Source organism: Geospiza fortis, unplaced genomic scaffold (assembly GCF_000277835.1).
Source record: "Geospiza fortis unplaced genomic scaffold, GeoFor_1.0 scaffold58, whole genome shotgun sequence".
In the NCBI taxonomy this organism is placed as follows: Eukaryota; Metazoa; Chordata; class Aves; order Passeriformes; family Thraupidae; genus Geospiza; species Geospiza fortis.
In genome coordinates this window covers 4,241,892-4,264,758 of record NW_005054359.1, presented here as the reverse complement: position 1 = coordinate 4,264,758, position 22,867 = coordinate 4,241,892, and the positions used below count along the sequence as shown (strand labels likewise).

At 34.8% G+C, this 22,867-nt stretch overlaps 1 protein-coding gene across 5 annotated transcripts in view; it reads right to left on the bottom strand.

Moving 5' to 3' along the window:
• Positions 1 to 22,867, bottom strand: part of CDH10 (cadherin 10) — a 94,220-nt gene that overhangs the window by 63,915 nt on the left and 7,438 nt on the right. For 2 of the 5 annotated variants that reach the window (XM_031059279.1, XM_031059281.1), the window contains exon 2: positions 9,353 to 9,515. The exons of 2 other annotated variants lie outside the window; for them this stretch is intronic. The gene's annotated coding sequence lies outside the window, so the exon portion shown is untranslated. Of the gene's footprint in view, positions 1 to 9,352; positions 9,516 to 11,800; positions 11,839 to 22,867 lie in introns of those variants that run through there. One more of the 5 variants, XM_031059280.1, reaches the window with a different exon arrangement.

The window sequence follows — 22,867 nt, the reverse complement described above, 5'->3', positions numbered from 1 at the left end:
TAATTAGATGATAGCAGAAAGATTACATTCTTTCTTAGCAGTCAGGAAGAAATGGAAGCAACCATTTCTCATGAAAAATCACAGCTGAAATTAACAAGAGGATCAAATTTTAAGAAAATTTGTAAAACACATTATTTTATTTCCCAAGCTTATTTGAATAAAAGTGTAAATATTGCAAAATTCATTCAGTTATTGACAAATTTCATAAAACTCCTATTTGGAAAAAAAATAAAATCTTGAAAGACAATAAGGTACATTTGCAATGCATTTGGATTTTTTTCCCATAAATGTTTCCTAAAGTGCCTGAAGTTTCACCTTGTGGTCAATTACTTTATAATTATTTTAGCATGCTAAAATTCTGCTATGGCTTTTTGTATTGTTCTCAGTTAATCTAGGAAAGCAAAAGTCTCCTCATGGGGTAACTGCAGTTTGTTGGACCATGATGATCTGATATTATGAAAAAAAAAATTGTAGGGAGTCTTAATATTCATTATACTAGTTTGCTGTGGCTGGATGAAATGAACAAAATTTCTTCACTTTCAGTGAGTCAGAATTATGGATCCTCTTTTATAAACTTGTTCATAAACTGTTACAAATGTCAAACCATGACAAGAAATCTCTTAAGAATATAACAGATACATGCATAGTTACAACAGTCTGTAGCCTTTTCTGCCTTACATTAGACAATCTGCAGTACATTGCAGCATGATGAAGTGCTTTCAATTTAGGCAATATAATATTTGCTGTTGCCTATGCAATGTGAAACTATCTGTTGTATGAGGTATGCAATAAAAGCTCCTTCTTCTCAAATGGTTCTTGCTTTAAACCAGCACACAGCAGGCTGCATCTGACATTTTTCAAAATTAGTTTTTCAGAGAGATTAAATGCAAAAAGTTGAAAATCATAAAATAAAATTTACCCTTTTTTTGCATATATCAGTAATGAAAAGGATGTGTCTTGACTGGTATTGTGAAAGGATATCTGCTCTTAAGTAGAACATAAGCATAGCTATGATAAACTGATGATGCACACGGGTCAATTAGAAACTTTGGAAGCAAGGAAATTTTCACTTAAGAATGTTTCTGTGTAGTGTAAAGCTGTAGTATAGTTACATTGGCATTCAAGAGTGCTTTTCATGCTCAGAAAACATAATTTATACATATATAGCACTGCTGTATAAAAAAAGGGAGGCAGACACTGAAAAGATAAATTAAATTATGCATAGTCTGACCCACACTTGGATCAAGTGTGTTCTGAATGCCTTCTGTAGTACCTGTACAGTTCTATGCTTTACACAATCTCTGTTTGTGTCTCAGCCTTCAAGGTACAAGAGGTCAGGCCAATGCAATAGATTCTGTTGGGCTCCCAAGCTGAGCTGGAAAAGTCAGTTAAACCTGTGGATTTCAGAAATATTTACTGGACAAATCTGTTGACATTTAAGAACATATTTGTATTGTACAACTTTTTTTTGATACATCTGTCATGTTTGATGGTTATACATGTTAGTTTGCTGGCCTTCTATATGTTGTCATTTTTTGATGTTGACCATAGCATCTGAGGAGACAGTAATAATATTGGACTATTGTAGAGATAGCCTGAAGAGAGCCATTAAATTTGTGATAAAAGCCAAATAAGGACATGCCTACTTTTTCCTGTTGAGGTGTCATCAACATAGAATACTTCCTGAAAAAAACAAATACTTGAAAATTATTTCAGGAAAAAAATCAATGTGCTGAAAAACACTTGCAAGGCTCACATCAATAATGTGATAATGTCAGGAGAAACTTTTCCCAAGAACACTTCTCTGGAGAACTAAATCACTGAATTCTACTTCTTTTCCCCCTCTCCCCCATAATGTTACACATTTCACACTCTTTGCTGTGTGCTTTTCTGAGAAATACATGAGTGGAAATCAGCAATCACTTGCACTGGAAATGACCTTGCATGGGTAATTGGTAAGGGCTACATCTAGCTGCCAATAAAGAGATATTATTCAAAACAGTTATTTCATCTCTGATTTTTCTCTCCTGATTTTCAAGGGTAACCAACAAAACACTTTTCAAAGATAAACCTGGAACAGAACTTCAAAACTCATCTAGGAGAAAAAAACAATGAACTCAAGTGAATTTATCTTTTTACTGTGCATCACATTCTCTCCCTTCCCTTTTAACCTCTGTATGTCTGCAGGTTATAACCTAACTAAATCTCTCTTTCCCTTGAGAGCTAAATTTCTCTTGTTATTCTTCACAACACTATTTTCATACCAGTCTATTTCATTGGTGGCAAATATATATGTAGATACATTTTTTCTTTGCAGAATTAATGCAATTGATAGCTATCTAATTTAAATTAGAGAAATTTCTTCAACTTCTGTATAAACTCAATTTTTTTTCTATTTCAGATAGAAAGTGTTTAGATGCCTGAAAGAATATTTTGGATTATGATTTTCTTTTTTGCCAAATACATCCAGATAGGCTAGCAAAATATTTTGACATCATTAAAAGAGTTATACCTCATCTATAACATCTTGTATCATTAGTTACAGCAACACTTGCAATCTCTGGTGATCACTACTACTTCATCTATGATACAGAAAAGGAATATATTCTCTCCTATCGACTCTACAGAACACAATAATAAAATATTATTCTGTAATTCTAGATCACTTGAGATTGCAGAGAAAGTTTGTGATAGGCAAGAAGGCAAATTGCACCTTTTGAAGTCTCAGCATACAACACTGAGTGGTCTTTCATTTAACTTCTACTGAGAGGCTTTTATTCTGTATCCTGTACTTGTGTGCCCCGTTCCAAGCCTGCATGGTGAGGTCATTTATATATGACTAGCAATAGATTTACTATTATACAACTGAAATCATTTGCCTTCTCAGTAAGGAGGATGTGTGGTAGACAAGAAAAAACAGTAAGCTCCTATCTGTAGGATAAAACTATGCTCTGGAGAGTTATAAATACACTGAAGTTATTTTAGCTGCATTACTCAAGTAATAGAATATTACGTTTAAAATCCAAATGTTTTGTGGGGTCAGTGTTTGGAGACAGGGACAACACACATTCCAAAGCTCCATGTGACAAACAGCCTCCAGTTTATTCCTCCAGCTCCTTTTATAGGAGCTCCACTTACACATGTGATTGGTTGAGCCCTCAGCCCCATCCAGCTCTCTGGCCAGTGATACATCTGCATTTAGAACTGGATGACACTGGCTGAGAGTCCCTGTGTATATTGAATCCAACCTATCCTTGCTCACCCAGGGACTCCAATGCCACAACAGAACATTGACATAATTGAGTGTGGACTAATGAGCGACTACAAAATGAAATAACAAGCAAAATCTCCTTAGTCCATAGGGAAAATATCTGCTTTGCTGCACCAAATGGGGAAACAAACCTGTGTGTCAAATGGAGTATTAAGTGAAGTTATGTGGGTAAGCATAAGCAGCCCTTTTCTTCAAAACATCCAAGAAATAAGGCAAACTCAGGAGGACATTTGTAACTGCTGCATGAGGGGTTGCAACTTGAAGGTTTGTATCACAGTTTCAGTGTCTGGAGAATCAATAGTTTAACAGTGCTCATACTGACAAACAGAACAAAGCGGAGAGTGAGAAGAAAAATAAAGACTGAAGGGAATCAGCACCCTGCATCTCCTTTCCTACACCCAAATCTTGCTTGGCAGCAAATAATGAAGTAGCAACATCCAAGGTATATGGCATAAAGGCATTCCAAAGTAATGACTTTTGCAAGGAGAGAGACTAAGCAGCAACTAAAAAAGTCTGACTCATGGTGTAGATTAAAAGGAATGATCAGCCCATAGTGGTGTATGTGCAGATATATTTGCTTGAACTCGGAAAGTAGAGATCTTCCAGAACAACTGAAAATGAATGGACACAGTGATTTGATTTAAGAAAGCCTGGAATAATCCCATGTAATTACAGATTATCTTGCTCTTAAAAGAGCTGTAAAGGGAAGAAAACTGAAAAATACCTGCAAAACTACCCAGACCTTGGCATTCATTCAAGATGCTTTCTTGTGGTAAGCAGAGATTGCCTGAAGGAGTATAGAAACCAGACCAACAATAAAAGTAACTTTCTTCTATTTCTGGTTTGGTTTTTTTGGTTGTGGTTGGTTTTTGGTTTTTTATGTTTTGGTTTACTTTGGTTTGTTGCTGGTTTTGGTTGGTTGATTTTGGTTTTACTATTCATAAAGTCATTATTTGGAGGTGAGAATTTATGTAAGGTTTACCTTGCCAACATGTTACTTTTTTTGAAGCATAACAGTTTTTGACCAACCAGTCTTCTAAATTGGAACACTGGAATAGAGTGATTTGGCAATTGGCAGGTAATATACAGCACCTACAGTGTTTATTGGCATATTATTTAAAATGAGCATTGGATGTTTTCATCCTTTTCACCCAAAACAAATGAGAAATTCTGCTTTTGGATAAAACTGAAATCTAGATGAATGAAGTAAAGAGTCATACAAGCAAATAAATAGTCTGTAATTATTTGTTAAAATAATCAGGAACTAGGAGTAACAGAATATCAAGATAAAAAAACCTGAGGAATATGGAGAGAATTAGACTTTTGGATAGATTTTTAGTGTTAGCAGGTTTCTTTTTCATCTGAGTTGTGTCAGATAATTTCATGAACGGCTTTGGAATTGGGATTACAATACTGGAGCTTTTTAGACAGTAAAGGTAATTTATTGTAAGTGCCATCTGAGAGGTGGTTGGATAGCTGATAAAGGTTCTAGTTCTGGATACAGAGTCTTGTTTGTTTCTGTGTATGTAAGTATGTGTGCATGTATAAATTTTGCAGCTGTAGGGATGCTTATTCAGCAAAGTATATACTAGCGGGAATATTATATGAAGATAGAAAATATATTCTGAAGAGAAAACAAGCGAAAACTAACAAGACTTTGGTTTGCTATTAATTTCTGTTTTGCTCATTCTTTTCAATATTGTTTTTCATGGAAACTCACTTCTGTTTCTTTGATAAGTGCCCTCCAATAACCTCTGTTAATTATTTCTGTGTTTTTTCCTTTCTTCCTTTTTTTTTTTCTCTATCACTACAGATTCCTTTTACATGGCCGCTGGACACTCATAAAACAGCAACCCATATTAGCTGTTCAACCAGTACTGGCCAGCCCTGCCCGTCCCATGTAACATCAAGCCAGACTATTTTTTACCTAACAGCTCTTTTTAGTCCAAACTGAAAATACAAACCTGCAAGAGGCTCTGCTAGGCAGAGCCTTGGCCTGTCCACACCATATCCAAAGTGACAATGAGTCTTGATATTTTGGTCCAATAATTCTCCAACTGCATCCACAACAAAAATCCAGAAAACAAAATCCAAACAGTACATGTGAGCTAGCAAGCTCATAAGAAGCTGTCTGACAGTTTAGGAATACTGTATTAGAATGGCAAAGTAGCTGTCATGGTCAAAGGGAAGATGGATTCATACTTTATAGGTTTATCCAATTACTTCCTTTGTTAAACAACAAACAGTCCTAACTAAAATGATACATTCTCACAAATAGCTAGAAAATCAAAATTTTTCCTAACATATTCCTGTAGGATCACAATTATTCCAGTAAAACTCAATGATTTATAGCAATATACCCAATATACTGTGAATTCTGTGGTTTTAAATAAGTAATTGCTGCATGCAGTATTTACAACAGTTTCTAATTAAATCTCTTTTTTTTTTCTCTTTTGGATCTAAGATGAATAAAATACTATTATAATTGTAAAACAAATGTTTATAGTTTAATTGAAATTGGAAGTCAATTAGAATTAAAAAATATATTCCTATGTGAAAAAAATCTTGTTTCTTTGTATTTAATGTGACTGAATAAAAATTGTACAAGAGAAATACAACTTAGTATATAGGAATAACTTATGCCTGTCAATTACCATCTGGTCTCTGAGTTTTGGGTTTTTGAGATTGTTTTTTTTAGAACAAGGGACTGTTTCACTAAAATATGGACAGCTAATAATTTAACTTTATGGGTGTTTTTTAATGGAAAGAAATTGCAAGTGATTAATGATATATTGATCTTTGCAGTTAAAGACTTTGTAAAGTGTTACAGAGACTTATTGCTACCTTGTGCTATATTATATGCAATATTTTGATATAATTTCTAAATGAGTGATGCTGTGCTAGGCAGTATCTACACATTTTTTTCTAAATAATATTCTTCGGTAACAGCAAGTGAAATCTCCCTTGTAGAGACCACAAATGAGTAACTGTAAAGGGACTGCAAAAAAAAAATCTCTAATTCCAATTCTTAGAATTAGAAATGTTCTCAAAATGTCTGTTCAGTTATAAATATATTTCCATTCCAGCCTCATAACTGAAATGATAATGATGTATATACCACCCAGATACCTAAGAAAACTATCTGGAAAAAAAAAGCTTTTCTTCTTAGGACAACAGAAATTTGATAGTTCTGTGTATTTGAAGACAAACCCTTTCAAAATATATAGACATATATGCAGCATATACCTAAGATATTTTACATATAGTTTCTTACTTTGTGTTTGTCCAAACTATTACTTTATAATGACAAAGTAATAGTTTGGACAAACACAAAGTATTTCTGTAAAATAATTAATACTCTAAAATGTTATTCAACTAAGGCAAAAAGAAATCTCACCACTTAATCCCACAAGGTGCATAACATACTAGAATTCCTCGATTCATTTTCTCATTGTACTGATTTTGTCTATGGTAGGGTTTATTTTCTTTACAGCGTCCTTTATTTTGCTGTGTTTGGGATTTTTGTTGGGAACAGTGTGGATACCACAGGGATATTTTCCTTCTCGTTAAGCAGCACTTGCCTGGTGCTTGAGGTCTTTTTCTGGTCCTTACCCCACCCCTCCAGTGAGTAGACTGGGGGTGCACAAGAAGATGGGAGGGGACACAACCAGGACAGGCTACCCTGACTAATCAGAGAGATGTCCCATGCCATGTGACATCATGCTCAGCAATAAATCTGGGGGAAAAAAATGGAAGTGGAGGACATCAGGAGCAATATAGTTTGTCTTCCCACATCCCTTTTGCCACATGTGATGGATCCCTGCTTTCCTGGCAACGGCTGAACACCTGATTGCCCATGGGAAATGGTGAATTAATTGCCTTCCCTTCCTTTGCTTGTGTGAGCAGCTTTTGCTTTTTCTATTAAAATGTCTTTATGAGTTTTCTCACTTTTATCCTTCCCTTTCTCACCCTTATCCCACAGGAGAGGGAGTGACGGAGCAGCTGTGTGGTGCTTACTCCTTGCCAGGTTTAAGCCAGAAAATTCATGCTTTCTTTTCTCTTCCCTCACAGAAAGTTATTTTTGATAAAGTTACTCTTTTTGGATATCAAGAACCAGATGATCTGTGCATTCTTATCAGCAGACTTCTTCAAATCACTTACAGGGAGGAGAACACCATAAAAGATCAAAAAATGTGATAGATATATCAATATGTGATAGACTCTCCTTACAATTCTTGGGTTACAAAGTCATGAGAAAAATCTGAATCTCCCATCTTCTGTTAATACCAATGTCTAAAAGCTGGCTAAGAAATAAAGCCATAAAGATACAGCTTTTTTTATGTGTACAAGAGTACACATAAAACAATATATTCAGACACTTTCTGCACAACAAAATTCTAGAATTTGTCAATATAGGAAATGGTGACCATCTGTTATCAAAATCACTCCAGGGGAAGCAAATCCATTTCCATCCAATGCATACCATGACTTAACTAGTTGATAAAGAATTACTATTTTATCCAATCTGCCTTGATATTTTTACAGGGTGGCATCCATCTTCTAACTTCTGAGAAGTTTATGTCAGACTGGATCTCTGCCATATTGCTACAAACATCAGTTGCTGCACCTGGCAAGAAAAAAATGTATTGACCCAGTGCTACTGTCAGCATGGAAGAAGCAATGCTGAACATTTTAAATGTCTTATTTTCATTTATATCTTGCTTTACAGTAAAGCAAGCAATTACAAGAAGTTTAGAATTTTAGACAAACACGAGGAAGGTTACTTGAGGTTCCACATCAATTTATTAGGATCCAGTGGATCAAGGTGATTCTTAGAAGCCTGTAAAGGTCACATAAATTAAATGGCAATACATCCCATTGAATGTTTTTTATTCTTATGACTCATTGTGTTCACTTTTCCAATTTCCATCCAGTGTCACTCACAAGTTACTTGCTCTAGCCCATATTTTGAAAATAGATTTTCATTGGCATGTTGACAACTATCCTTTCTTTTCTCCACAGCTTCTTTTTATCTCTGGTGGTTCTTTTACTCCTCTTCCAAATACCTATTTGAGAAAGGCAGACGAGCATAAGAATCTAATGTTGGGGACAGTGTTATCCTTACGTTACTACAAGAATGTCAAGGATTTGTTCTCAGTTTCAGCAACAAAAAGCTATCTACTTCAGTGACTGAAGTGTACTTGCTAAAGATATTCACTGATGCTACTAAAGGAAAATGTGATAAGTAATTAAAGTGTATATTATGATTTTCAAAGAAACTATGGGGATTTTTTTCCTCAGTGTTGAGAAGCACAGAACTACAATATTATGAAATATATATACATACACATTAGCAAAGCTTAGTGAAAATGTCAAGCAATGATTTCTTCCTTCTTCTCAAAACATTGTTTTAGAGTAAAACAGATATCTCTCCTCTAATAACTGTTATATGAATGAGGATTGAAGAACTCAAGTGTAATTTCTTCCAATGCCTATAAACAAACATTCTCATTTGCAATCCCTCCTTCATGTTACTCAGTGGAACTCGTTAAGACAGACAGCTCTATGACAGCGAAGAAAATAAATACCGAACCTACAAAAAGTACACCAGTTTTGAGAGAGAAAGGTGTTTAAAAAATGTCCATACACTGAATATGACAGAAAGTCACACTCACACTGTTGTAAATTTTGTGCCTTTCTGGAAACTGGTGAGGTAAGATGTTAAACACCATTGACAGACAATGAGGTCAGCAAGAAGTCATGTCACAGAGCAACCACATCAGCAGCAGCAGCACTGCTGCTGTCATTTCTATCCTCAGTCATGACAGGTTCTGCATGTGAGTCCCTTCTGCTCTGCAACTGGACAGAAGCTTCTTCAGCGTCTCTGTGCCTTGGGGTTTTTCCAAATCCTGTTCATAACCTTTTCCAATTGAATTTCCCCTCCAAAAGCTTTATTTATGCAAATTGCTGAGGTCTGCTACAAATGCTCATCCATGCCAAGATCTGCAAGCTTTTTCCACAGTATCAACATTTGTAAAAACACCTTATTCTTTTCATTAACAAACTCTTTTAATTCATTACCTTATAGAGAACATTCTCATAAGAAAAAAGCTCCACTTCTATAGAACAATATTCTGGAAATAAATCTGTGACTGATTGTGTCATCTGGACTTCTTTGCCTTCCTCACTTAAGGGACATTCTTCACTGAGTTATTGCATAAAGATGATTTTTTTTTTAGGGGACCTGGAGGGGAATAAGGAAGGAAAAATTATGTACTAGCTCAGTAAAAAGGATTCTAGAGATGAAACACAGGTATGCTAACAAAAAAATGTTAGGTATGGATAGGAAAAAAGAATATGGGACAGAATAAATAAGAGTTGAGGGGCAAGATGGATAAAAAACAAGTCAGGGTTAAGAAGATACTGCATTAGGCATCTAATCAGATGTCTTTAACATCTGTACATTAATATAAAAATGAGCAAACCTAGAAAATTGCACCATTTTTTGTTTTGAAATTTCAAAACCATATAATAACCATTTTAGAGAGCTGGTGCAGTATCCCAGAGGACTGGAAGACTATGATAATATTATGTGCAGGAAAGACAAGAAGACAAAGAAGGAGTAACTTTTGAGAGAAACTGTATGGCACAAACAAAAGCTTTTGTAGTGCAAAACTGAAATAGAAAATGCAGTAAAGAATAAACTTTGTCTAAGACTGTAATTTCATTCAAAACATAGTGAAACAAACACCTCAAAAATATAAAATACATTGTGTTTTTAAATATGAATATAAAGGAATAACAGGGAAAGAAGGAGGCAAAATAGACAAAGTCAAGGCACAAAAAAGTAAAGTCAGAGATGTCTAGGATGAAATAATTCTGTAAGAGAATTAGGAAAATGTGAACAAAAGCAAGATTGAAAATTTTGATTCAATACTCATTGGAGGAGCAGTGTTTTGAAGATAAATTGAAGGAAGTTGCAGAATGCTGTCTTAGCACAGCAGCATTCTTTTTACAAGTAAATGTAGGACAGGTAGCTAATACAATTTATATTGGCAGCAAGATGTTATGATCTCTGCATTAAACAGGAAAGAGTAATTAAACAACTTAGATGTGAATGGCCACCTTTTCCAATCCTGTTAGCTGAGTTACAATATGTTTTACAACCAAGAGACATAATATACTGAAGAAATCCACAAACACTTTCTAGGTGAGAAGTGATGTAAACTCCCCGTGAAGGGGATGGAACAACATTGGACAAGGTGTGCAGCTGTAAGCAAGGCAACTGCTAAGCTATGGGATGACTCAGTTATAAGACACTTAGAAAACCCAGCAACCCAGCAGCAGCACATTCACATGTTGATAAAATAAAACCAGCTCAGCAGGAGGATCAGGGATTCTCAAGGACCACACACTGTTCACTGCAATTTGCAGGTTTTCAAAGCATGGGCTTAATGAATTTACTACTAGTATAGAACATGAATTGGCTGAAGCAGCTTCAGAATAATTAGTCATTCTCTGATTAAAAGTATACATTTTCCACTCCAGTTCCTCTCTTAATTCTTCCTGTGATTGAATAATTATCATGCCTGGTGGACAGAGAAAAATTACTAAATGTCAACCATCTTAATGCTTTTGAGGCAAAGATCACTGAATATGATTTAACGGCAGGCATCATCAGGATTCAAAAAAAAAAAAAACCAAAACTGATATATAAGGAGGATTATTACCTATAAGAAAAATAAAGTATATCTTCTCTACACAAGCAACAATGGGAAGCGTTCAGCTAAAATAATAAATTCATTTTGAACATCACATTTTAAGAGCGGTGTGGAGAGAGGAACTCTCATGACTCTCATGGCACATGGAACAAACTGGTGCTGCTACACTATAGAAAAAAAAGCATGTGAGAGGGAAGAACAAGTTACAACTTAGAAATACGAACGACTTGGAAAGAGGTTAATCTGTTATCCGTATTTACTGAATGTGCAAGAAATAATGTTTAAAATTATTTGTAGCTGAGAAGAACAACTGAAAAAAACAAACCACAAACTCCAGCCCAGTGATTTTTTTTTTAATTTTTTTTTTGATAATCACATCTACAGACAGAACTAGCACACATTAACATAGTACAATTAATCTCTTAAGACTGTCTTGGAGATTAACTTCCTTCTCCTCCTCTCTATCCATCCTTAATCTTGTAAGTGCTATACCCAAAAGACCAACCCTGAACTTCATTTTATCTAGACTGAAAAAAGTAATAAAATGCTATTATATAATGTATACTTTGAGATATGTTTCACATCCACACAATAACTGAAGAAAGGAGAACCAAGTTTTTTGAGCCAATCTTAATCATACTGGCCCTATTTTGTGAAATCAAAAATAATGAAGTGTTCCATTAATGCAGATTCCACATAAAATGGGTAATATGGGTAATATTTGCAGGCTGGTTTTCACAGCTGTTTAGGGATTAAACATAATTTGAAAACTAAATACTTACTCATATTTTGTTGACTAGCATCTCACCTTATGTTTTTTTGTTTTTTTTTTCACAGTTGTTCCTTTAGACTACTGGATTTTCAGCAGTACTTCATAACCTCACTGGAAACAGGAAACAGACCACGGGCCTGAACACAAAATGGTTAATGCTTTTGTACCCACTGTGTCTTCAAGGAAAGAAAGATGGAATGATTCTAAGCATGCAGAAGAAATGCTGTCTGAAAGAGGAAAAATCCTATGAAAATGTAATCACATTGCTATTAAGAACGACCTGTCTCCAATATAACATTTGATTCTTTTAGCTATTTCAGTTGTTTCAAATCACACTAAGCTCTAATGTGACACGTCATTCAGCATTAAACATAAAATGTTATGTTTCCAAAGAGACCGTGGAAAGAAGCAGAGGAAATAAATCAATATTGTTTACAGAAAACTTCTTAAAAAAAATCAACATTTTATTAAATTGGTGAATGACTTCATCAGACTTGAAAGTTCCCAGATTTATTTTATTATATATTGCCATGTTATTTTACTTAAGTATACAATCCATATCCAGTGGACAGGGATAAACCTGAGTCAGACCAAGTTATTTCCAAACTCTGTGAGCTATTCCCCAGTCTTAGTTTTACAAATGCCTTATCTTTGTGACAGTCTCTAACAGGCCACAATATTTCCATATGCAGGATTCCGTAGAAAGACTTCCAAAAGTACAAGAAAATACGAGCACCTTGACCTGGATTGCCAAGCAAATTGTTTTCTATTTGCCATCTGTATGGCAGTTGTCTTCTGTTAAGTGGGCAGTTTTCCTTCTCTCTATTGAATGTCACTGCATGACTGATAAGAACTGTAGCATCCCATTGTGAGATGCTCTGCCCAGAGGGAGGAGCCAAGCATTCCTACCCAGATATAGTCTGGAGTTTCTGGAACACCAGCACGGATTTCTTCACTGGATTTCCCAGAGGAAAGCTACCTCTTCCACTGGATCTTCAGAAGAAGACTACACCTTTCTATAGGATCACTGCTCCAACAGAACCACACCTGGAGGGCTGCAGCCACAATTCCGATTGGACTGCTACCAACACCCTGACCAACCGGGGGTCAGGTCATATTCTGACTCTGTCAGTGTTGTTAGGGTTTAATGCATTGGTTTTTTTATCTTTTTATTTTCTTCCCTAATAAAGAACTGTTATACCTGCTCCCATATTTTTGCCTGAGAACCCCTTAATTTAAAATTTATAGCAATTTGGAGGGAAGGGGCTTATATTTTCCATTTCAGGGGAGGCTCCTGCCTTCCTTAGCAGACACCTGTCTTTCCAAATGAAGACACACGTAAACATGGCAGTTTACATAGGTCTGTCTTCAGGCTAGAAACCCAATACTAACACACTGTAGAAAGATTTTGTTTACTTTTCACTCCTGTGTAGTGAAAAATAGGTAAAGCTGCATATCTTCAAACAACTGTACATCATATGTACCCTGGGTTATGTTTCACCTCCCAATACACAGCTGAGACATCTTGGTTCTTCTCTCCCCCATGAACATTTTTTTCTAACGCTTACACAAGCATTATGGCACAGGACCTCAAGGAAATGGAAGGCTTTTGAAGAGAATGAGCAAATCCCACCCTTCGTGTTTACAAAGAAGGAGCCCCAGAGATTATATGCAAAGCAGCCCAATTATTAGCAAAAATTCCCAAGATGAAACTGATATAGAATGCTGTTTTCAACACCTATACGCTTGTAACTGTATTCCATAATTTTTGATAATCTCAAATGATCAAGAAGACTTAAGTTTTATTTGCTATACAATGGTAATTGCAATGGCCCCTCTCTAGGCTAAATACTGATTGTTAGTTCTGTTTGAGTTCAAAAGGAAAAAAGCCCCACCAGTTATGGAATTAAAATTTAATTCAAATTTCACTAAATAATCTTAATGTCCTGCCCAAGCATCCATATAACATTTCTAGGAGCTAACAGGACTACAGACTAAGCAGAGTGGATATGGTCTGGGGGTGGTGGTGGCTGTATTCTTTAATTATAATATATTGAATGGACAAAAAACAGCCTAAAGCTCTTCAGCAATTCTGAAGCCTTTGCTGTTTTGCAAACAACCAGGCAGTGCACAAATAGATAAGAGGTCTATGCCTATGCACAAACACTGCTGCAGCCCAATAAGCCCCATTACTTCACAGACCTATTAGTAGCAAATAACTAAGACATGATAAAACTAGACTTTTCTTTATCGTTAATTAAATCTTCATAAATAATAGCCTTTATACACCGAAAATTATCTAGGAATTCTAGCTGTACATCGTGAATACCCTTAAGAGCATTGAATATTTCTAAAAACACTGAATACACCATAAAAATCAATGTTTAAAAACTAGCAGAAGGCTGAAGAAACACTAGAAAAAATATATTTGTAAGCATATGCAAAGTATCATAGTGTCTCCAAGAATAAGCTGCATGTGTGTGTTGATATCTAGAGATAATGTTTTATTATGGATATATGTAAAAGGACTTATCATATGATTGTTGATGTCTGAACAATTTCTTAATTTTTCCCCTTGCTACTGTGCCATATGGCCTCTTACATGGTTTCAGGGCATTGCTGCACCAATTAGGTCTCTTCAAGTTTGACCAATTTTTGTGGATCCTGGTGATACAGTCCACAAAGGGCATACCTGGAAGAAGTATGACAGTACTTAGCAGCCCACTACAACAGAAGTTTTGTATGCCTGAATTAAAATATTTTGATGCTAAAAAAAGAAGTGTTCTATGTTTTAGCTACATAATAAAGTTTCTCACACAGGACTTCAGACTCCATTTAGCCTGCCACAATAAACCTTTTGCTCACAAACACCAATTGTTTTGAAGCACCCAATTGTTGATTGCATTTCAAAGCATTCAGTTGTTAATTTGCTATATTACATCACACAGATGAAAGATAAACATCTGTGATTGACAGGAAATGTGAAGTGAGAAACAATGAACATAAGAAGTATGTCCTAGGCAAAGAACATGACACATAAAAGAAACTTTAAAATACCAGTACCCACACATCACAGAAAGAAAACCAGTGATCAAGAACTGAATAAGAGCTGGGCCACATTGGAATAAAAGTAACATTACAAAAACATTGCTTATAATTTTGGAAATTGTATGAACCGAAACACACAAAGGATAATGCAGCAATCATCAAAATTCTAGAAGTAAAATATTTGTATTAAAAAGGTTTGTAATTTGATTTCCCTAATAATTTTGTATTAAAGTCTTATGTGGAAGATTTAATAATTCTAAAATACTTGGCAGTGTTTGACTTACCAGTGTATTTCAGTGAGTATTTCAGTGAGGCAACTTATTAGTATTCTATTAAATATATAATTCCCTATATTGCTTTGGAAGTGAAAATTTCTGCTCAATGTACCCTGAAGCAAAAGTGCAATTGAGCACTTCCTAGGCAATAAGAATGTTCAGCTCATTGAAAGTTCTCATTTTGCACTTCTCTTCCAGGACAAGCTCTAATCATGTGAGTTCTCTATAAAATTTAATCATTCCAACTGTCCTCTTCATTTCAATACTAAAGCAGGCTGCTCATTGTGGTCCTTAAGTCAATTAAATCAACTTCCTGACAAATACTTATTGGACATCATTGAAAGGCTATGAAAAAAGTCACTGCCTCCTAAGAATTATGTGAGCAATTAAAATTACCCTTTTATTAAGATGAAGGTGGAAACCAATGAAGTGTTGGAAAAATTATAAGTTCTGAACATAATACTACTAAGCACTAGCTGAGACAAATATGTAAGGTTGGTGGTTAACAGGGAGTTAGGAAAAGTCAACCTCAGAAATACGGAGCTGTTTTATTATTGTTTTCAGCTAGAAAATTAGTCTCAGAACAAGGCACAGCTTTGTTTAAGGATGAAGTTGCCCAAAGCACAAGTGTGTACATATCTGGACAGAATAAAAAAAAAAAAATATGCTGAACTTTGTATATCTGATCAAATCCTGTCAACATATTGGAAATTAAACACAAGCTTAAAGAATTTTTGAACTGCTAGGCTCTCCTCGGCGCAGAAGCACATGAGTTTATCAACATAACTTGGCCTCAAACTTCTGTGATTTTCTGCATACAAACTCCAGGTTTGAAATATATAGTAGGAGGTGTCTTTCAGTCCTTCCTGGAGGCAAACTCCTTCCCTGTTATTGCAAAGAGGGCACCAGAAATCCACTGACAATGAGGAGCTTCTGCAGTGCTGTCCAGCCCTGAGTCTCCTGGTTCCTCACATGCATGACTCTTCCGCCTGAACGAGCCCCAGTACTTCAAGCGTGGCCTAATTGACAAGAGCACCTGACCGTTGCTGTTAACCAAAATGCCTTTCAAGAAGTACCAAAACACACAGAAAGAGGAAGATTAATTCTTACTTAATCTCCTGCAGGATTTTTTTCTAATGAGTGGCAAGACAAACTAATGAGGTCTTTTCAAAGCGCAAAATCTGTGAAGTCCTTGTGGATAGCAATGTGGACTAACAAAAAAAAAAAAAGCAGGAGAGTGGATCATTGTCACCATTCCTTTCCCATGTAAATCAGTTGTCACAAACACCTAAGGAGCTAGAAAAGAGCTGTAGGCTGGTCTAAAACTATCATAAAGACTTCTGGAAAATCTGGACATAAAGGTGTTTTTTTCCTTAGCTTGAGGAGAACGTAATTGAATGCTGCTAGAGAGACACTTCTAGAGAAAAAAGAGTTTAGTTTCTCTGAAAATGTTACTATCCTGCACAAGACACTGTGAGGCTATTAAAAATTATGGTAAAATCAAGGAAAAATAAGGTTTAAAATTTCTTAAGGCTGAAAATTTCTGTCACATTTTTAAGGAACTACAATTCCTTTTGCCTTTCACTTCCTGAGTTCTCTTAGCAATACTAAAAAGTGACAGCCATCCCCATGACAGTCTGTCATAGTGCTTTACATCCGAGCGGATGGGTATAAATCTATTGCAGGAAAACACATTTTTGTTTCTAAGCATGTTGATTTCATCACATAAACCCAATAAGAGGTAATTTTAATTTTTGTCTTATTTCTATATCCATACCTCAGAAAAAGTATTATTATTATTATTATTATTATTATTATTATTATTATTATTATTATTATTATTATTATTATTATTATTATTATTGAATATTTCCACACTGTAAAATGTAGGGAAGGAAAAAAGTGCATCATTTGCAGATGATACATACCTAGGCTTCTCTGTTTATCTTCACAAGAAAACAACCAAGTTTACTTAGACGAAGGTAAGTTTAACCAAATGCCAAAAATTACATATCAGCGCTACTATTAATTTTGCAGTTCTCTTTTCTATTGAAAAAGCCCTTCCCAGTTTGTCCTAAGAACTGCAATCTCCAAAGGACAAAGTCATAGCTACAAACTCATTCAGACTATTTGTGCAGGAGTCTGAAAAGATGGCACAGCTACATTGTGCATGTAATAACAGCACCCATGATTGTCAGGAACCTGCGCTTTTGTGACCTTTATGTCTTGTTTAAAATTTCTGAAGGCTTGTGGTCCCTGAAACATGTCAGTTATTTACCACTGCAGTTGTACAGCAGGATGAATTTCTTTTCTTTCACTGCCACAGCTTAGGTATGTGTTGCTTAGACTAACTGGTCGTCACACTAGATATAAATAATTTTGACAGTCAGGAGAACACACTAAATACACAGGTTCCACAGCTCAGCGATCAACCTTATCTGACAGACTAACCCCAGAAACAGTTTTAAAAAGCATTTTTTCCTTTTGATCATCTAGACAAGTTCAGTGACAGACTCTTTTCAGTCTCTCCTTTATATACAGGATCCAACAGTTGCCAGCATAAATAATGTATTTTCTTACCTAAAATTCTAACTAAATTATGCACACTGGGATTGAAAGAGCAAAATCTACTGTTCAACATGTGCCATTTGAATAAAGGGAATACAAGGAATTTTACAGCAAAAAATGAGGAGATTCTAGCATTTTTTCAAAAATGTATTCTGAAATTGTGCTATACATATTTCCAAGTTTTTCTGAAGATAATCACAAAATCATTAACTTTTCACCTCCAGAAGTTCTACAAATAGGAATAATCACTTAAATTGACCATGTTTCCTCTTCCCTCACTAACTTCAAAGAAGACATTGACAGATTGAATTATTTCATCTTTCTAATACATTTTCCTATCTACATATTCTTTTTATCCCTTAAACTGATTTTACCTCCCTCTTATCCACATAACACTGTCTGCAAATTTTCTTAATCTCATCTCTTTGGAGACTTTCTCTTTGGTGACCTATGGCATGCTGCATCATCTTTCTGTACCTGTGCTTGCTCTTTTGCTCATCTCATTCCATGTTTCAGGTGAAGCATACTGCCTGCCTTTGCTGAAGCTTTTAGAAGCAAGTACATTTTAAAAATGCCTTAAACTAAAGGTAAAAAAAAAACTGTCCAAAACATATAACAGAATTCTACTTTCCTCCTCTTTAATAATCTTTAAAATACTCTGAACTAAGTTTGTATTAAAAGTAACAGAAAGAAATTTACACTGACATGCATAAACAAATGTGCATTAATCCAGAATAAGACATTAGGAAGATAATATATTGGTAAATATCTTTCTATAAACCTTTTTAAGATTTAGTTTGTGAGGCCTTAAGCTTCACATTTTTCTGTCTGTTTTTCTATCAAAACTATGATATGTATTTAGATTTGTTGTTCTTTTAAGGGAATATACACCTGATCAACTCACTGGAATGAGCAATTGCAATTCTCTCTTAAGTCATCACTTTAATTCTGTAGTCTATCACAGGAGGCAGATATAGAGAGAACATTCAATACTTAACTGTTAAGGGAGTTTTACTGGGATGAGGAGGAAATAATCACATTATCACATACCTGTATAAAACTGTTGAAATTCTGTATCTTATTACATTATGTGTAATAATATTCTCTTCATTCTAGCTCATAGGCAAGGGAGTTTTATATGTAGCTAACCCTAATCAGAGAAATCACACAATCTCCAACCAACAAAAATGAATGCTTCTTGACCTGTTGACTGACTTATCATAGTACACTGAACTTATCACAGTGGTACCTCAGCTAGTGACTGGTTATTAAAAATCACATTCTAGTGACTAACATTTTAATATTTGCCATACAATTGATAGAAAATATATCTTGAATTTTTATCCTTCTAATATTATTTTCTGTAAAAATACAGGAACAATACAGTACATAGTAATGGTAATGTTTACAGAAAGTAATGGAATCATCTGACATGAAAAGAACAGGTGGGATCTTAAAACAGTGTTCTCATTTGGTACTAATTTTGATTGATAGTATTTTCTTCTTCAGCTGGGAGGATATTATAATAACTCACAGAGTAATAACCTGACATTTATTTTTAATAACTACAGCATATTTGGATGTTTCTTAAATAAGACTATAATTTCTTTTTTTTTTTTATTTTTAAGAATTAAAAACATCCTTACTTTTGAGAACCTCCCCACCTTAAGTAAAACCAGGACAGACACCTCAATTCTCTTTCCAGCTTTTTAAGGAGAATAGTATATTTCCATCTAGAAACTTTCATCAGACTGGAAGTTGGAGCTAAGTAAGCAAATATGGACTAATGTATAGAAAATTTCTTCAGAAACTGAGCACGAATGTGATCTTTACTGATCGCAGATACCTACAAGCATTATCTTTAAAGCCTCCCCGTATTAAGCCAGTATTTATTTAGCACAGAACGAAAACTACTCATTTTTCTGAATCCCAATGAAAATACCAGAAAAATATACAGCATTCCTGTGCTGTTTTTGCTCCTTTTTTTTGGATGCAGGCTGGTATGAATTCTCCCAAGCCAAAACAAGAAAATAAAATGAAACACAAGAATGCTATCACAGACCCTGGCTTTCTGTTAAATGTTATAGGATGCTGAAGTGAATATTGCCTTGAGCTAGCTAAGTATTAAAGTATTCTACAGAGATGTAATGCACTGCTAGAATAAAAATATATTGACAATTGCCTTGAACCAGTTAAGTATGCTACAGAGATCTAATGCAGCAGACTAAAAATCTATTTCTATGTGCTAATGACAGTCAATTTTTGTGAGATTTCTCAAATCGATACTTATAGGTTCTTAAAAAGGAAGAAAACTGAAAACCAGAGATAGTTTTGTCCTATACATGAATTAGTTTGTTATTTTACAGTCACTATTAAAATTCATGCATATATATATCACCAAAGCAAGGTACATTTTTGCTAAGCTTAGAAAATACGTGCTGAAAAGACTACCTCTTTGTTGCATATAATTATGTTCTTGCCACGAGATGGCACCAAAAGATTAAAAATATCTGCATTCCTTAGGCTCCCATCTGAAAAAAGGAACACTTTTCAGGGAATTGCACAAGAAATGTCTTCATATTTGACTTTCAATTTGGTTAGCAAGTTATGAATATCATTCTGCTTACTTAGACAACCTACCAAAATGTGGAGACTTACTATAGAGTTAAAGGAGAAAAAAATTGTTATACTAAAGCTTAGGTTTCCTACAAATTGCAAAGAACTTGCTGTGGACATTTAGAATTATATATATTTCCCCTATAGGACAGGGAAGTAAAACCATATCTAGTATATTAATAAAAACTGAACCAATACAAGAAGAAACTCCAAAAACATCAACAATGTATAATTTCCCTTGAAAATTTATGAAACTTCGTTTATGCATTATGAATTGTTCCTTTACTCTGCTCAATTATACCTCCCAAATGCAATTAAAAAAAAAAGTTTATCTCAAATTTTTTGAGCTCTTTAAAAAGTTGTGTGATATATAACATGAAAAGTGAAGAAACTTTCTACCTTGTAGAATACCATATTGTCAAATGAATGCTTTTCTATTCCCACAGCAAAACCTCATCCTGTATGAAGGGCATAACTGTGTGACATGAACAGCTTGGAGTGGACTAACTGCACCAAACCAAACCAAAACAGACCTCATAGTCCCATGTAGGATAAAAAAATTCAAGCCATAATCACTTCACTGGCAATTATTTTATGTAACACGTGTCTATTAAAATTCCAGCAAAACTACTATTAAAAAGCAGTTCATAACCTCCAAAGAGAAAGAAAGCAAGCATCTCAGAAAAAAGAACTACAAATTCCACAGCTAATTTCAAATCACTATAGCTTTTTCCCTCTAAAGAAAAATTTTAATATTGTAAAAGAAATATATTTGTGTCAGTATTGTCCTGATCTTCATCACCAGTATTTCTGATTGAAACGTATTAAGCAACCTTCAAACATTTTTTTCCGCACATCACTTCATTTTAGCTCATATATTTTAAAGTACTAATGGATTAAGCTTGAGAAGTCAGTACTTGATTAAACATTAGAATCATTGAGCTGATCTCTGTTTACTTAGATAGAATTGAATACCTTAAAGTATACTTTGTTTTGTTGTCATCATGCCATTATGACATCATACTTTTTTCATTTAATCTTCCTCATAACTAATATCCCAGTTTGAATCCACTGTAATGATAACTAAATAGCTTCTAAACTTCTCCAGGAATTGATCTTTTAGTGCCAGGGCATCAAGATTTTTTTTTGTGGTATTCTTTTTTTTCTGAGAAAAGGAAGATTTTAATATAGTAGAAGTAGAAATGGACTCCAACCAGCATACCCAGATTAACAAGGAACCAGTCACATCACTAAAATGACCCGATAGTCATGGGTACCTCTAAGGCAAAACCACCTGGGTGCTTTTCCAGAGATTCAGTAGGAACCATGTAACTGGCAGCTGTGGGACTGATCCACATAGGCTGCTTTTATCCCATTAGCCCTGACTTTCACAGCCTGTCCAAGTGGCAAAACAACCTCAGACCCCACATGCACGAGCACTTTCTGGTTGGATCTTGACGGCTGCAGCCATGGAGAAAGGAAATGGCAGGTATTTTCTCTCCTGCGTGTACATAACCTGAAATTTAACAAGAACTCACTGCTCTGTTAACACAGGGGGTCTGGTCTTGTAATTTAGGAGGCTGAACTACTTTGAGCTTTACCACTGGTTTGTAACTCCAGCTAAGTGGTTGTTGCTAGAAGTAAAAGCTAATTTCTAAGTTCTGTTCTAAAGCACAATATATAGCAAATACCATTTAAATCCCTGAAAGCAGCAAAATGTATTTATACTGGTATTAAAAAAAAAAAAAGGCAACTTCTGATTTCATAGCTCAAATAATTGGTTTCTCCTTCTTTGTCACAATATTTTAGGCATCCAGTTTAGACTATCTCAAGCCTAGTGACCTTTTTTGACTCACATTATAGATTTGCCAATTCTCTAGAAGATTTATGTTCATCAAAACTTTAATGGGATTATTAATATAATGCACTATGTCTTAGTTCTTTCTTTTCCTTTCCTACTTCTCATTATTTTGGCTTCAAATAAAAAACTGGAGAAAACCAACCACAGTTAGGACATATTCACTAATAGCACATGTGTTTCTGAGGGATTCAGATGCTTTGTTAATCAAGGATGGAAAGAATAAATGTATGATTTTGTCTTAATTTTCCATCCTGTACAAGTATTCCACATATGTGCTTAAATTTTAGAGAAGAGATCAGTTTATTCTGGTGATTAGAATGATTAAAGACTCTCTAAATAGTATAAACTAATAAACAAACAAAAAATGAATACATTTCTTCCTTAAGAAATTAATTAGACTAATCAGGATACTTTTTCCTTTGAAACCACTTAAGAAGGGAAATTTGAAGGAATACTATAAGCAATTTTATAAAATAGTACTATTAGAGAGGAAAATCCATCTCTCTCTCTCTGTTCACATTCCATTCTGTTGTGACTACTAGAAAACAAAGTAGTTCCAGTAACACACAGCACAATTGCTTTTAAGTTCTTAATCAGAAACTTAATAAAATGCCCCTAAGTGATGAAGAGAACCTAATGTACCTAACATGCCTGGGACTCTGTTCACCCATTTTAATCAAGATTCCAGCTTTAGTGCTATCTTCACCATGAGGACCACACTCTCACTCAAGGGAA